We start from the raw sequence: 15,958 nt of genomic DNA on the forward strand, positions 1-15,958 counted from the left end.
ACGCAGCCTCTCTCACAATGCCTCAAATGTTTTCTTCACATGAAAGGTCAGTAACTAGCCAAAGTCAATATGTAAGAATCCTGCTGAATTAGTATGGAATTTCTCTGCTGTATTTCTGGTTGAAATTCAAGTCAAGAGAGGAGCACTGATCCACACTTTTCTTACCATTCAGCTAAATTGCTGTAATGCATTTCACTGCTAAACCTGCTGAACCCTCAGGTGTGGTTGCATTTCAAGACTGCAGAAATTCACACATCAGTGAGAATGTTTGCAGTGACCTGTTGCTGTTCTCCATAGGAGTGAGGAAATCTCTGATATTCCTCACGGCCTTTTGAAACCCATGGCTATTTATTCATTACTTTAATGCACAAGCCTCTTTAGCTTTTAACCTCTTGCCAACTCCACAATTATTTTGCACATTAAACAGTCAGGCTAGGCACTGTTTACTCATTTCATACACCACTCCTGTTGTTTCCCTTAGCCAGATGAACTGCTTTCCCAGCTCCCAAACCAAGGTTGCAGGAAAGGGCTCTACTGATGAAGGGTTTAGGACAGTCCTGATGCAAAGCAGAACGCACCAAGTCAGTGGCAGGTAGAAACAGAACAGGCTGCAGAAAGCTGAGCTAGCACAATGTGAGCCAGGAAGCTCACGCAGCCAAGCGCAGCAGCACAGACACAACTCTATAACACTGAAGCCCTTCTGGCTCCCTATTTCTCCAGCTGCAGTAGGCAAGGATAAGAGATGGGGAGTTCAGGGGGTGAGCTTTGGTCAGCGTGAAGCCAAAAACATCAGTGATCAGTGCCTTGTGGTTAGAGCGGTCACCCCTGCACCAGCTGCCCTTCAGCACAGCACTTCTCTGCTCAGGGTCTTTGTCAGTCAAGTCCAAACAGCTTCTGGAGTTCCGGGTTAGCAAAGCCGAGACTAACTACTTTCTCCTATATCCCGTGAATGAAATGAAGATGATTCATACACGCACATTTGCCTAGAGTTCAAAGTAGGAGTAAGAGATGCCTCTATTATTTGCTGGATGGAAAGCTGTATTATCTTAATATGCCTGACACATGTTTCACTTCTGACCCGCAAGGTACATGGATATTGCATACAATAACAGAAAAAAGCAAAGCAGATGCATGTCATGATGGCTTGATGCTGCCTCTTGCCTAAAGCAATTGATATAATTAGCCATCTCACAAGTAAAACCTTTTGATTTCATTCTTTCATCCATTTAAAATAAAAACTGTACACTAGCATGGATAGCTTGTCGTTTTAATACACTTTGATGTCTGCAAGCTTTGAAATATCATGTTCAAATTTGTATGTAAATTTGTGTTTCCAATTACATACTCATTAGTTCTTCTGGAACTTCATCTTAATATTCGCAAAATGTTTATAGCTTCCTCTGTTGTTTTCCTGAATTGCTTTAGAATGACACCCAATGTATAAAAAAACAAATGAAGAAATCCATTAACACTCAGTAACTTTCTTAAACATCACATTTAATTTCTGAGGATGTTAATTTGTCACTTCAAAAAGTTCAATTATCTATGCACACACCATCTGATAGCATATTAAAAATCATAAGCAAATGGTTTTGCATCTATAGCATTTTCAGCCTCCAGAAATGCCCACGTCCATTGCCTGCTCACTTGAAATGCCTATTGCATCCTTCACTGTCTTTAATGAATGTTTTGGTATACATGAAATACTAGCTCACATACTTTGATGGAGTGAAATTGGTATTACTGCCTAGACCTCAATAGAACAAAGCAAATTTACAGCAATGATGAATACTGATAATTTTTGTTTAGTTATCCACCACCATTAAAAACATGAATAACATTTTAAACTCAAGAGTGAAGTAAAAGCCTTGCTGTTACAACAAATACACTAATCCCCACTGCCAGAAAGATCAACTTTTGGATGAAACCTAGAGCTCACTAGTAAGTAAAATGCAAAATACACAGAATGAGAGGAGAGAAGGGCTGGGAGAGAGCACAAGGTCAGATGGGGCCTGGCGCCACCCCATGTGGGAGACATATGGACAGAAGGGAAACGCACCCTGGCAGATGCTGGCCTCACCTGTTCCTGCAGACCTCCCTTCCTAGAGACTACAATTTCCCCAGGGTATCTGTCACCATCAGATTTCTTCTGCCGTCTCCTTTATAAACATAATTTTCTACATGATGTGCCAGAGCCCCAAAGTACTAACTGAAACAAAGGAAATCCCAAACTGATAATGCAGCAGCGTCCTATTTAAAAGGATGAAATTTGGAAGACGATCGCTGGGAATATTATGAACAATTAAGACAAACTTACTGTACCCATATATTGAAAAGAAACAATGCAATGCATGCACAAGGGGCAGGGCTTTCCTGTTCCTGCATTTGAAGTGGATACAGCTCCACTGGACTCCGATAAATGACAACTTGCTCAACCTACCTCTCCTTCCACTTTAACTAAACCTTGCAGTCAACAGAACAGCAAAGAAATGACAAATATAGAGGCTAACTCCATCAAAATGAAACCAAGTCAGCTTTCGTACTTATTATGTGCTTCTGATGTCAGCAAAGAACATTATAAGCAAGCATTACGTCTGCTCATACGTGTCACTATTCATCCTAGCAGGCCTGAAAACATAACAAGCTTCTTAGCACTAATAAATCTACAACAATATGTTAAGGGTTTTTTAATGACTTTAAATTAACGCTGATCTTCTTAATTAAACTTTTTTAATTAAGGAGTAAATCTGTGCATGAAACAGATCAATTTATTCTAGCACGCCAGCAGCATACAAGATAGATATTACAGAAACTCTAGCAATGCAGATCTGCATCTTGCTCCAACTGAGCCAGTTCTCTTCCTACAGGCCGACGACAGTAATTGCAGTTCAGAGAGTGGCAGTTAAGTCAGATAAAATTTGTAGCACTATCTCACGGTCTGACATTTGGAATGTGCAAGGCTCAGCAGATACCTAAGAGTTAATTTTGAGATTTTTTGAAAATTAGATCTTGGACATTTCTCTCTTTCTCTGAAAGCAGTATCTTAAAGTAATTATCTAGAAGAGCAGGAACACAGTGAGAGTCCACGGGACTACTCTTTCAAATCATAAACAAAAATATTTCTCAGCAATGACTTAAAAATAAAACAATTTCAAAGTCTTGCATTCCTCTTCAGCCTTTTCAGCATTTTGGGTATGGTGAAAGCAACTACATTCAGGAATTAGCAGTGATTTCAACATGAAGTAGAAGGAACAGAAATGCTTTTGACATTATTATGAAGTACTCCCAAAACCCATTATTTCAGAAATGGGTGTTTGTGTGTAATAAAGTAAGAGATCTTATTTTATTGCCTGTCTTTCCAACTGGCAAAAAGAATGAAGTTATAGTGACTCCAGCTGCATGTGATAGCCATACATTAGACATGGGCTCCGTGCAGGTACCTGCCTTCAGGGTCATTTGCCACCTGCTTCCATTGAAGAGAAACAAAACAGCACCATGAACGCCAACCAGACAGAGGGCAGGCCAGTGGGACCAGACCTCCTCGCCATCACTTACCACTCCACAGCCTTGCTGCAGAGCTGGCTGCCCACTGGCACGTCTGCAACACACCTGGAGCAGGAGCAAAAACCCCTTAAAACAGATGAGCAAAGTCCCTCTGGCCTGAAAACTGTAGGGTCGTTTCTTTCTCCTCTGTAGTATTTTAGGGCTGGGAGATGAGGCCAGCTTCCTAGTGCTTCTCCCTAGAGCTAGCTCTCAGAGGAGCAGTTTGCTTAAACTGACAGTAGAAACATGCTCTGAATTCACTGTAAATGTAGACAAATGCCTGCACAGCACAAACATTATTGGAGGTGATTACAAGATACTCACTTCTCCTGGTCTAGGTGAGAGACTAACAGATGATGTTGTGGTGCAGTTTCTGGGTTCTCTTTTTTGTTTTAGGAAGAATCTCTCACTAACTAAAGCTCATTCTTGAAAGGGGAGATCTCAATAACTTGTCATATCAAAGACATTTTCATATAAGCTACACATGGAGTGATTTTGGTATAGGAATAAAGTTTATGTGACCCTTCCCCCATAAATATAAAGTGATTTTTATTTTTAAAGACGTGCTTGTTACCAAGTATAGTCTGCTCCGCTTACCAGAAATAGAAGCTAAAATATCACAGATTTCAGTTTATATTGCAACTTTCTTAAAAACTGGACTTGGAAATGGAAAGGTAGTTCACCTACCTTCACAGTTCACAACGACACACCGATGCAGCATTTGTGATGGGGATGGCAGGTCAGAAGTAACTGGCATCTCTTGGGCCAAAAAGAAACAGAGGAAATAAATGACCACTCCGGAGCAGCAGCCGATGCAGATTACAATTGTGACTGTGCCGGCAGGCACAGAAGCTTCTCTGCAACAGGTTTAAACTCACAGAATCCAGATTTGTCTGATTTTCTTAGCTTGACAATACTTGTTAGTGTTTTATTTATTCTGTTAAACAAAAGCAAAAAAAGTTCATACCTCCCTTATTGATTAATGGAGGAAAAGTCCAAAGGGTTATTCATACAGTATTAACTTGCATATACATGGCTTAGACGAGAATACATATTGACTGTGCAGCACAGATATTTCTTTTCTGCTGAAAAGAAATTGCTCAGCAGAGTTAAGCGAGCAACCAGCTGCATAAGCATTCCCAGAGAGCAGAGTCTTACTCCAAATTCTCTGCCATGCCTTTTAATCCTGAACACAGCCAGGGTATCCGAGAAAGGAGTCTAGGACAAGGGGCTGCTCAGAACCTAGACCTGAGTGACATTCCCCAGACGAGCGTGCTCTCATTGCTCTCTAATGTTCTTGTTCTCACTCATGCATAGGTCTTATATCATCATAACCTTCTGGAAGACTGATTTACCTGTCCTGCTGGAAGCTGCTTACTTGTCAGGATCTTCTTGTCAGATAATCTGCCACTAACCTTGTCTGAGAAGTTATTGTGTCATTCACACACAGTGACAAGTTGCACGCACACACGTTTTAACAAAATAATAATAATAAAAAAAGAGGTACATCCTACATCCTTCCTGCTGCAGGTATTAGTCATGAAACTTACTCATGAAACTGAGCAAAACAATTCAAATAAAGGAATAATGCTGTCAAACCCTCAACAAAACCTCAACTCAAGGTCAAAAATACTCTGATAATTGTCTTACAAGATTTATGATGTTCCTCCTCCTAAGGAGGTCCATACAGACCTAACTGGTCTGTACGGACTCTAGACTTCTCCCCACAGGCAGCGAGCTCTTCCAGCTGAATCTCACACTCCTCTGAGCATGCTGTGGGATTCCTTCTGCTCTTGCTGTTGGAGGAACGCCATGATGAAGTAGCGAGTGAGTGAATCCTACAGCAGTGAGAGGTTACTAGAGCCATTTCCCTATACTTGATCGGTCTTTTCTCTCAGTTCCATTTAGAGCATTTCTCTTTCTTTTTAGACTATCGGCCAGATTGCAGTCTCTCCTGGATCTTGACAAACATTCAGAACCAATCCTGCCTTTGGTAGCACTGATTTATGAAGCCCTTATTGGGATAGACTTAATCTATCACAGGAATTGTTTTTTCCTCTCAGAAGTCAGTATAGCAGATGTGATAAAGCACCTGTATAATAGGCTTTCTGCGCTGCTGCTGCCTGAGGATGTGGTTTACCACACTATTTGTGAATTATGGCTTCATTCGGAGCTTAAGTAAGCCTGGGTAGGGTGAATGAATTACAAAAGTGAATCGTGGAGATGACAAACACATGGAACACAGTGGCTCAAGCTCTCACTGAAAGAAATGAATTGTTTTTTTGACAGCAGAAGGCAGAAGATGCTGCTTGTGTTAAGACTGTCGAAAGCAAATAATCCAGTACAATAAAACATTGGAGGTAAGGAAAAAGACCCTATTGCAATTAGTTTTCCCCTTCCTACCCACTCAGGTATGACTAGGAATAATTTTTTCTGACTTTGTCCAGTTGCATTTCTTTGTTTAGTATCTAAGCCACCTTGCCCATTAGAAGCTTATCAAAACTTGCTTGCATGAAAATCCAGGTGCAAAATTTGACCCTATACTGGATTTTGGATTGTTTGGCCAAAGATGAAATGTGTGCCACTTGCCCTATTTAAATATTCCAAGATTCAGCAGCACATCAATTTATTTTTTTTACAAGATTGAATTGAATACATAGATTTAACATCAACACGTCGTGTATGCATTGACTCCATCAATTTGCCTTCAATCCATGCTCTTCATATGCAGACTGCTCATTTCAGGAAGCTGTGTGTCTTCACCTCATGTAGAGAGGGAGAGAAAAAGGGGGAGTTCATTTTTTGATAGTTCATCAGACAAATTAACTTGAAATACTCCATCAAGGAGTGACCAACTTGTAGATTTAGAGCGCTGTTCCTAGTACTGGAGGTGCAGTGTAATCTTTCAGCCATAATATATTAAGTATCATAATTTGCTGCTCATTTTTTTCAGTTACACCATTTACAAATAAGATGCCACTTATGACAGATTAATTTGTAAATCTTCCCCCAAATATTTTTTTTCTTCTAAATATGCAAAACATACACTTGAGAACTGCCTTTCTCCTTATCAAGGCTATTACTGTGGAGTTCTGGGTTCTCCTGTAGCTAAGGCAGGATTACTGTGTGTTGGAGAACTTTCAGTCAGCCACAAAGAACTGAAAAGTAAAGATCTAAACATTTGAAATGTATCTGAATGAGGAATGTGAAACAAAGTGCAGCCAACTTCAACTGAAATGTCACATCACATAATGAATTTACACTCTGTAGGGCAAGAAGGAAGTTTTGCATTTATTATCTTTCTCCTACACCCTTGGCCTTGTGTCAATTCAGGCAATAGTGACAATGTGGTTCATTAAAAAGGCAGTATAGATGTCGACTGCTTTCTACACAGCTTCTAAAACCCTTCATTCATTCAATTTAATGCTCATGGAATGAGACCCAGTAGTCTGGGGGGAAAAATACAGCCTGAAAGACACCTTTTGCAATTCTATACAATTCACTGAGTATCTGTATCTGTAATGATTACACTAAAAACTCAAAAGACTCCCCGGAAGATTTCCTATTTATTACAGCTCTCTCATTAAGATTATATAAAATGATACACAATTGTGTAATCTTTTCTGTATGGCATGAAGCACATGAGAATGTGATTAACAACAATAAAGGAACAATATTTTTGGTGTGTTTTAGAGAAACAACCAAAATGAGGTGGATTTGGTAGCTAAAAGCCTTGGGCAAAGTCAGATCCGTTAACAGTTTCAGTTCATTTGCTTGGAAGGAACATAATTGGCTTGAATAAGATTCAAATATATCTGATCTTTCCCCCATTTAAAAAAATAAAAGATGAGCTTAATTGGTGACTTTCATATGATTTCATGGCTTATCAGACTCAATGGATAACAGGATTTTTTAAAAGCTTAAAACCTCATCTTAGCTTAGCTAATTGGTTTTTCAAATACATACATTATTTTTAAGAAGCTGCTGCTAATACAACTGCTTCTAGAATAAGTTCTCCAAATTCCCAGAAGTGAGTGTATAGACATGACACCACTGATGCTGGATCATTTTCTGGTTTTATTTTAGAATATCCTAACCTTTATTCAACATGCTAGTAAGTTCCACTGTGGCTCAGTGTTCTGGCATGGTTGAGCAGAGAGGATGCACAGCAATGATATATGTCCCAGCTGGTTCTTTCCTCAGACAGGGCTCTGTTTACCTACACTGACGGATCTTGAAATCAATACAGGACTTTTCCATCAAGATGGAAGAGAAAGCACATGAAAACCTGCCAGGCTGTACAGGTGTGTGCTAGGATGCATAGCTTTATCAAAAGACTTAAGTGTGCCAGCAAGGAAAGAGAAGAAGAAAGTAACACACAAAAAAAGAACATTTTCTTTGTATTTTAACCTGTTTGTGCAAGGAACACGGGAACTGCCCATTATACCTCTCAAGCAGAATCTCCTTCTTTCATTTGGTTATGATATTTTTTACTCAGAGGGTTCAAAGGAACTTGTTGTATCTGCACCAGTTGACTGAAAATCCACAGAACGGAAAGCAATGCCTTTGAAAGCAAAATAAATAAAGAAATCAATCAAGCTAGCAATACCTTTGAAGTTTTTCCTCTGCCCAAGTATTCAAAGCCCTTGGCAGTGGAGAGGAGGATTTCCTGGTAGGAAGCTCTGTGCATACTGGTAATACACAGGATGTTAGACTAGATGAAAACCTGACCTTTGAGATGAAGGAATTTATTTCTGTGGGGAAACAAAGTGAATCCTAGTTTAGCCAAAGGCAAAGGCATTTGTAATCAGTTAGGCCTGACTGAGCTGAAGGGAAATACAAAGCCCAGAGCTTAGATGAAGGAAAGCCTTTGGGTCCTTTTAGTGCTCTTCTCTGCATGCTAGCTTTGTATGAATAATTAAATAATACATCTGAGGATGTCATTTGATAACAGCTATGTCATTTGTCAACAGCTATGTCATTTGACTGGACACAGCTTCTAGAGTAAAATCTCTCACAGGAGACCACAATGTAAATTGACTTCTGAAGAAAAACACATCAGTAAGCTTCCTACCTGAGAATCACATAATTGCCAATGATATTTGGAAGTCTGTGGGAGCAAGATGATCCTACTTGAGAAGGTATTTTGGGAAGGCCTGAAGATGTTGTGCCTAAACCTGCTGCCATTAGAATACATAGAAATTTTCCTTTAAATATTGTTAAAATATGGTCTAGAAAGTGAAGTAAACCTGTCAAGCAACTTGAAGTATGTTTGATCAGGTTTCATAGTTCACCTTCATAATCCACAGAAACAAATTAATATCCTATATGAGTAGATTTATTCTATACATAATTATATACATACCTCTGCATGTAAAAGCTACATGACCTTATGGACAAAGAACCATAAAGCATTTCAGACTGTCCATCACATGACTGCTCGGGCATTTCACTATGCACAAAAACAAGGAAGCCACCCCACCAATCTATACACCTATACAATCTATACAGTGCATTGACCTACTCAACAAAAAGGCGGCCAGCCATCCTCCTCAAATCACCTTCTTCATTTACACATCTTTATCACTGTGGTATTTGTTAGGTGTCGATCATAATCACCTAAAACTAGCTGAATTATTGTCCATGAATAACAACAGCAATTTGCAAGTCTGTGACTTCACTTCCTAACACCCCTCCTACCTCCAGCTTTCCAAAATATCTGTGCTTCTTCCTACTTGTTCTTTTGTGTTTTGGAAGTTCTCTTAAGATTTGAAAGCATTTAACAAGAAAAGTTTCAAGGAAACAAGTAGCTTTATTTTCTATAAGGGACTTCTGAAGCATCTTATTTCTTAAATGATCAAGCACTGTGTTTACGGATTCTTCACATTCATTGATCTGTTTTGCTTGAGATTCTTGGGTTGCATTGTTCTCGTGATCCTCCTTGCAAAGACTTGGATAAAAACATCAAAAGCACACAGTGATTCTACATCCAACTGTTCCATTCAAATACCTCACCCTTAAAGGCTCACTCCTTTGTATCTGCTAATATTTAACCTTTCTATGCAGTTGTAGATTTAAGGTAGGTGTTTTGGGATGGTTTGTCTGTTTTTTTTTTTTAACTCCTTCTGTCTTTTTTCCTATTGATTTTACTCATTCACAAAGACTTTTTAAAGTTCTCAAAAAATATTGTCAACTGAAAGCTTACGCTATCAGCATGCTTCTCAACATATTTGATCTAGTCCTGTCTCATTATATGAAATAGCTATTTTATCTTCCAGAAATGTCTCAATGCCACTGTAAAATAAGTCTCAGACCATATCCTTTACTCTTTTTATAAGCATACAGAATTCAGCTAAATATTAATGTATGCATTCATTTTTTTTAAACCTTCTAAACAGCCCAATTTTTCTTTAAAGTGTTTAGAAATGCAGCGTAAAATATGTCTAAGGACATATTTACAGTCATTCAGAAATGGAAAATCCACTTCTTTTGTTCCTCATTTCCACAAGGAAATAATCACATACTTTAGCTGCAGAAAAATGATTGAGCTATCGTTCCAGCAGCCTCTGCATTAAGCAGTGCCCACTCTTCAGCAGACCTCCCTAAGTAATTATGTGGAAATGGCCTTTATTATTTGCCTAGATTGATCCTGACTTTGCATTTATGGTTAGGTTTGTATCATACCTTATAAACCTTTCCATCTGCATCCTTAATGCTCTCTACCTTCAAATATTTTCTACAGCTTTTGTTCTCTTCTGAATTAGGTATTTTTCCCCTACTTAAGCACTGTACATAATTTTCACAAATTATGTATTTATCTGAAGATTAATTTTCTTCAAAGTCAGCCTGCTTTTTTTTTTTTTTTTTTAATTTTGTTTTAAAATAGATAATCTATCTTTCTGTATTCTAGGCAATATTAACCTAGACAAGAGAATCAAATCAAGGGTTTTCCAACTGCATAAAGTGTTACTATTTCAAAAGAGGAAAATTAAGTTTGGTGTGGCTTCTTGGTGCATTTCACATTACATTTAATAAACATGAGTTATGGACATAGAATTTAAGCGAGTACTACCATGGTCTGAGCTGCTACTGAAAGCCAGCCTCATCAAAATCTTCAGCAGACCAATAAATACCAAGACCAATTCCAATTTGATTGATTTGTTTGCATTGAGACTACCTCACCTGTTCTATGGTATATCAAATGAAGACTCCTATTTGGTAATTCACTCTCAGTACACATCACTGTAATTTCTCAGGCCAAAGCCCTTAAGAAAGGCCTTTAAAAATGCTTCAGTTCATCTTCTGAGTGGCCTAACAGAATTTAGATGGTCCAGTCATATGGTGTGAGGCTCAGCATGGATCTTTGTCCAGGATCCAGAATCTAGGCATTAAAACAAACAAATAAACCACCATAAAGGCTCATGCAGCCTGAAACAGTACGGCACAGAAACACTTGGAAGAAACATAACTAGGACAAAAATAAATAGGCATTGATGCCAACTGAAGCCATCATTTCTTTCTAAATTTCTCAGAAATAATATTCCCACCCACAGAATCCCCAAACCAGAGTGATTAATGTATTCCCATCCACACATTCTATCTGAATGCCTAAAATACCTTTTCTTGCCTCAGAAGGAACCTAGAATCACAGCAGGAAAAACTGAGTTCAGGCACACAGACAGCTGCTTGGTTAATCAAAGAGAAAAGCACAGCCCCGATGCAACCAAAGCACAATATGGTAGTGCCTACAAGACCCCATTCATCATATTTTCTAGCCCTGCTCAAGAGTGAGCATGAACTGCATCTCAGCACAGGGAAGTGCAGCACAACTACCAAGGTGGAGGGAAATGCCTGCTGTTTCACATGACTTCGAGAGATCAGGTTCTAGAAAAGCAGTAATGTTGTGCCACTGCTCCTGGGCCAAGAGCTTGAGAAAGAGCAAAATCCATCCCCCGGGAGACCTCAGGGTGTCAACTGGGAGCAGCTAGTGCCCTGGGTGAGCTGGGGGCCAGATGGCGTATCGAATAGCTCCACTGCCACAATACAGACATGGGATGACCTGTGTTGTAAATAGATGCTCACCAGCTTGTGGTGCTGTGCTAATTACCCTAACTTCCTTCCATCAGTTTTCAGCCTTGCTCATCACCAAGGAGAGGATCTGCTTTTATATAAAAGCAGAGTCTTTGCTACTTCCTAGCACTGAAAGCCATTTCATTTCCAGGACCTTCTGAATCAATCCGTTAGTCTCCCTGTGCTCTGTCAAGCAAGCATGTATATAAGAAAATCTTGTGTTACAAGTCTTCAGTAAGAAGAGCTACAGGCCCAGAGCTCAGAGAGCCTAAGAAAGGACTGGAACTGACGATTACTATATGTCACAGATGACAGTACTGTCCTATCATAAATAATTTTAGCCACATTACCACAGTCAAAAAGAATGAAATCTAGAGTATTTTGTGGTGTCTTGTGCTGATTTCCTGCTGTGTTTGTTCTCTTACTGATTTGAACAATGGGTTAAACTGCAATTAGTCTTCCAGTGTCAGAGAGATTTTACCCTGCAAAGGGGTAAGAATGAGCAATGTAAATGTGCAAAAAATATTACAACAGAATGACAACAAAGCAACATTTGTGGTACGAACACAGGAATAGATTATTTTACTAGACTGGGCTTCTCTTGGTTGGTATTTTTCATGAGTTACTTCAGAGGCTGTTTTCAGAACTTACTCCAGTCAAGCTGTTATCACCAATGTGAACATCCTCACTTCACTGCTCTCTCCATGACAGAACAAGCATTAAACTTTCACGACTTCAGGTTTATGATAATGTACAGAAGACAAAATTCCAATGCAGGTAGATGTTATGATTGCAAACCATTAATGTTTTACAGATCTGTCAGCAGTGAATACTTAACAGCGGTGACTGTCAGACCTTACAGTATTGTGAAAACAATCAGTACCTCTACACTGCTATCATATGCTCATATGAAAATATTTCCCACAGAAGTTTCTGGAAATAGCTTTCATTAGCAAACATAGTACTCCTCAAATACAGAAAGTAAGTTCAACTGCAAACAATTCCTGCAGCATAACTTTAAAAGGTAAGGGTAAAAATAATAAATAAATAAATAAAAGAAGTAGACATCTTCTAAATACCTACGATTCAGGCTCCTTCAATAGAAAGCCAGAAAACAAAGCTGTCCAAATTTAAACTGAAATGAATAGTCTGCGGTTTACGGGCAGACAGATCCAATTTCCAAAAGTACTAACATGTTACCTGTGACACAACACTAGAGGAGTACAGAGAATGCACCACACTCGCACCACACCTCTGGAGCCTGTGCATGTCACCTTGGGAGCCCCCACTGATGAACATGTTGCCAAGAACAACTGGAATATCACTAACAGAGAAAGCCAGGAAAAAGGTCCCTTTCCCAAGAAAGAGAACATCTTGATTTTCAAACAAAATATCTGTATCATGTTTCCTTTCCATTAACTCCTCGTTGTTCTCAGTGTATAGATTTGTTTGCAAATTTTGTCAAACAGAAAAAAAAAAAAAAAGCTTTTTTGAGATTATTTTCTAAAAATACTGAAGTCAACCTAATCTAAAGAGTCCTATGCATCAGTATATTAAGAATAAAATGCTTTTGATAGGAACCATTAGTATATCTGATTTGCTAGATTTTTGGAATAGACACTACAGTCTGTTTTTTAACTCAGCTTGGGGAACGCTTCCACATCTGGCAGTCCTAAAACATTACAGAATTGAGACTGAAGAATCTTCCCATTTGATTATCCCTACCAAAACATACTATGGTCAGATAAAAAATATACTGTTCTGATCTGGCCTGAAATCTACCACCTACAAATGCCTAGGTGGTGTTTGCATCTGAGAGAAGCACAGGACATGCAATTCATTGCGAGATGAAAGCTCATGTTAACATTACCAACTACAAGTTCTTGTCTACACTGGCACATTGAGAGATCATTTACTACTAAAGCTGAAGAAATCCACAGACACAGCCTCAACACTCTGTACTTCAAGAGAATTTGAGCTCATATACTGGAAACAGTTCTCCAAGCTGAATACTCAATCTATTATTTTTTTTTCACTTCTATTTTGCACATTTCCAGAAAAAAAACAGCAAGAAGCAGCATCAGTTCAGTCATATTTCATTTAAAAAGTCTGATTTAGCTGTTAGATAGAGCAATGTGCTCCAAGTTCAATTTCTTCTGCTGCTTACCTTATTTAAATGTATCAATAAAACTGTTTCTCATCTATATTTATAGAGCGGCAGAAAATAATGGTGTAGCTCTTTCACTGAGTAAACTAAATAATAGCAGGGGTATAAATACAGATCACTTAAGAATTAGAGACTGGGTGAACCTCTTTATTCTAATTCAATATTCACTTGGTGATTCATACCACTTCGTTCCAAGGAAAACCCCATGGTGGGAGAACAATAGACAAGGAGATCACGTAAACACAGAGATTGCTCTTGGCAGGCATTTCTCCCCACTGTCCTCTCTCTGGTGTGGAGATGAAACAGTTGTGGATTTTAGATGCTTTAGAAATTTGCACTTTGAAAAGTCTTCCTAACAGCTAATATAAATCATGTTTGCTCTGACTTAAGGATATCATTTCTTGCTTTACCCACCTAAGATAAGGAAAACAAATTTGCTTTCATTTTTCTGCAGTCCTGGTGTGTCCTCTATTCCTCCCTCCCTTTCTCTCTCAAACCCCTAGTTTTTCCTTCCTTTGGCCTACATAACTATAGGCTAAATAACCCCCCAATCCAGCTGTATTATCTTCACATATTATTATGCATTTATTATTAAAATAGTCCTTTAAGAACAGGCAGATTTTACTAAATGGCAGTAACTGATGTGAAGACTTCCAGTCACAAGGTTTGTACTGATCTCAATTGTACAGTTCTGTTGAAACTACAGGGCTTGGCAGATTTAACCACAGGCTTCAAGGGAAGCAGAGTTTGCTTGAATATTTATGAATCTCTTTGGTTCAGACCTATTGGGTGCTCTATTTAAAACACTTATCTCCAGGTCTGTACTCTGCTAGCATCTGCATTAAAACAGAAAATGACAAACAGCTCATCACACACAGGGATGTGCTGCGACATCTTTTCTTCTGAATTATTTCTAGTTAATCTAAGTGCACATCATGGTAAGTCCTTACAGTCTTGAATAAATTTTGGCAGGCATGTTGTTTGAGATCATCTTGAATACAGAGCTAAACAACAGGAGGAAGAAAAACTGCATGTTTGTTACATGAGAGCATCTTCCTGTCCTAAAATCACAGTTTTATCACATCCTAAACAGAAGGAAGCATACCCATGAATCCTGCTAGCTTCTACCAATACCTTTGATTATGCAGGTTTTATATTTTTCTTCACCATTCTATCCCTCAGATTGGTCTCAAGAAATGGTACCATCACGTTGTAGTTATGCTGCTTGTTGCTGTGAGAACCAGCTGTATGGTTAATAGGACATAATCCCTTCTGTCTGTCATTTCTTCTGGGTAGGAAAACAAAGCACCTGTGTGAAAAAGGTACCTCTAGATTTAAATCTCAAATGGAATCACTGTTTCGTAACAGCACTTTTCCACCATGTAACAACAACAAAGCTTCAGGAGAGCTTTGATTAAGCCTGGGGTAGTACCTAGGGGGTAGCCTGAGCCTTATCACCCCTCTCCACCAGATCAGGGCTGTTGAGGAGCAGCCCTAGGCTGCTGTTTTAGGGCCTGAGAAGGAAGCTGTGCTAGTCCACTGGCTCAAGTGCTTAAGGTCTCCTTAATAGACCTCTTCAGCCATGTAGGTTTCACCACGTGCCAAAGACCCAGGAGGATACAGAAATGGCTTGTAGTTACCTTCACCATGCCATCTCTATCCTTCCTCTCTCAGACTGTGAGTCTAGGCTGATTTATGCACACCAAATAATTGCTGGGCTTTAGATATACAAATAAAATCATTAGATTTAAATTGGTGTAATGCATCCTTTCCCAGCCTCAAGGAATATGCAGTTATACAGCCATAAATATCTCTACGTTGCTAGGAAGATACAGGACTGAAAACACTCTCTCAAAGCAAGACCTGTTTGCAGGATGTAATCCCCACTCTGTCTGGGGGAGGAATAAGGCAGTGGCTGAACACTGTGTTCTGGGCTCTGTAATCAGGCCAATTTGTAATAGCTGATACCTCTGCTGTGGGGGATTTCCTCTTTATGTCTTATAAGCAAATAAAATTCCTTCTTTTTGTCATTAGAGAAAAAAAAGAGATCTAAAAATAAAGTTGCTTCAAAAAGCTATTTGCATGAGAGCCATCTCATTCTTATGCTCAGAATTGTATTCTCTTTCCTAATACTAAATGCCAAGACCTCTGGAAATTAAAATTAAGCCATCAGGCTTA

The sequence above is a fragment of the Oxyura jamaicensis genome, chromosome 6 (genome assembly GCF_011077185.1).
Source record: "Oxyura jamaicensis isolate SHBP4307 breed ruddy duck chromosome 6, BPBGC_Ojam_1.0, whole genome shotgun sequence".
Classification (NCBI taxonomy): domain Eukaryota; kingdom Metazoa; phylum Chordata; class Aves; order Anseriformes; family Anatidae; genus Oxyura; species Oxyura jamaicensis.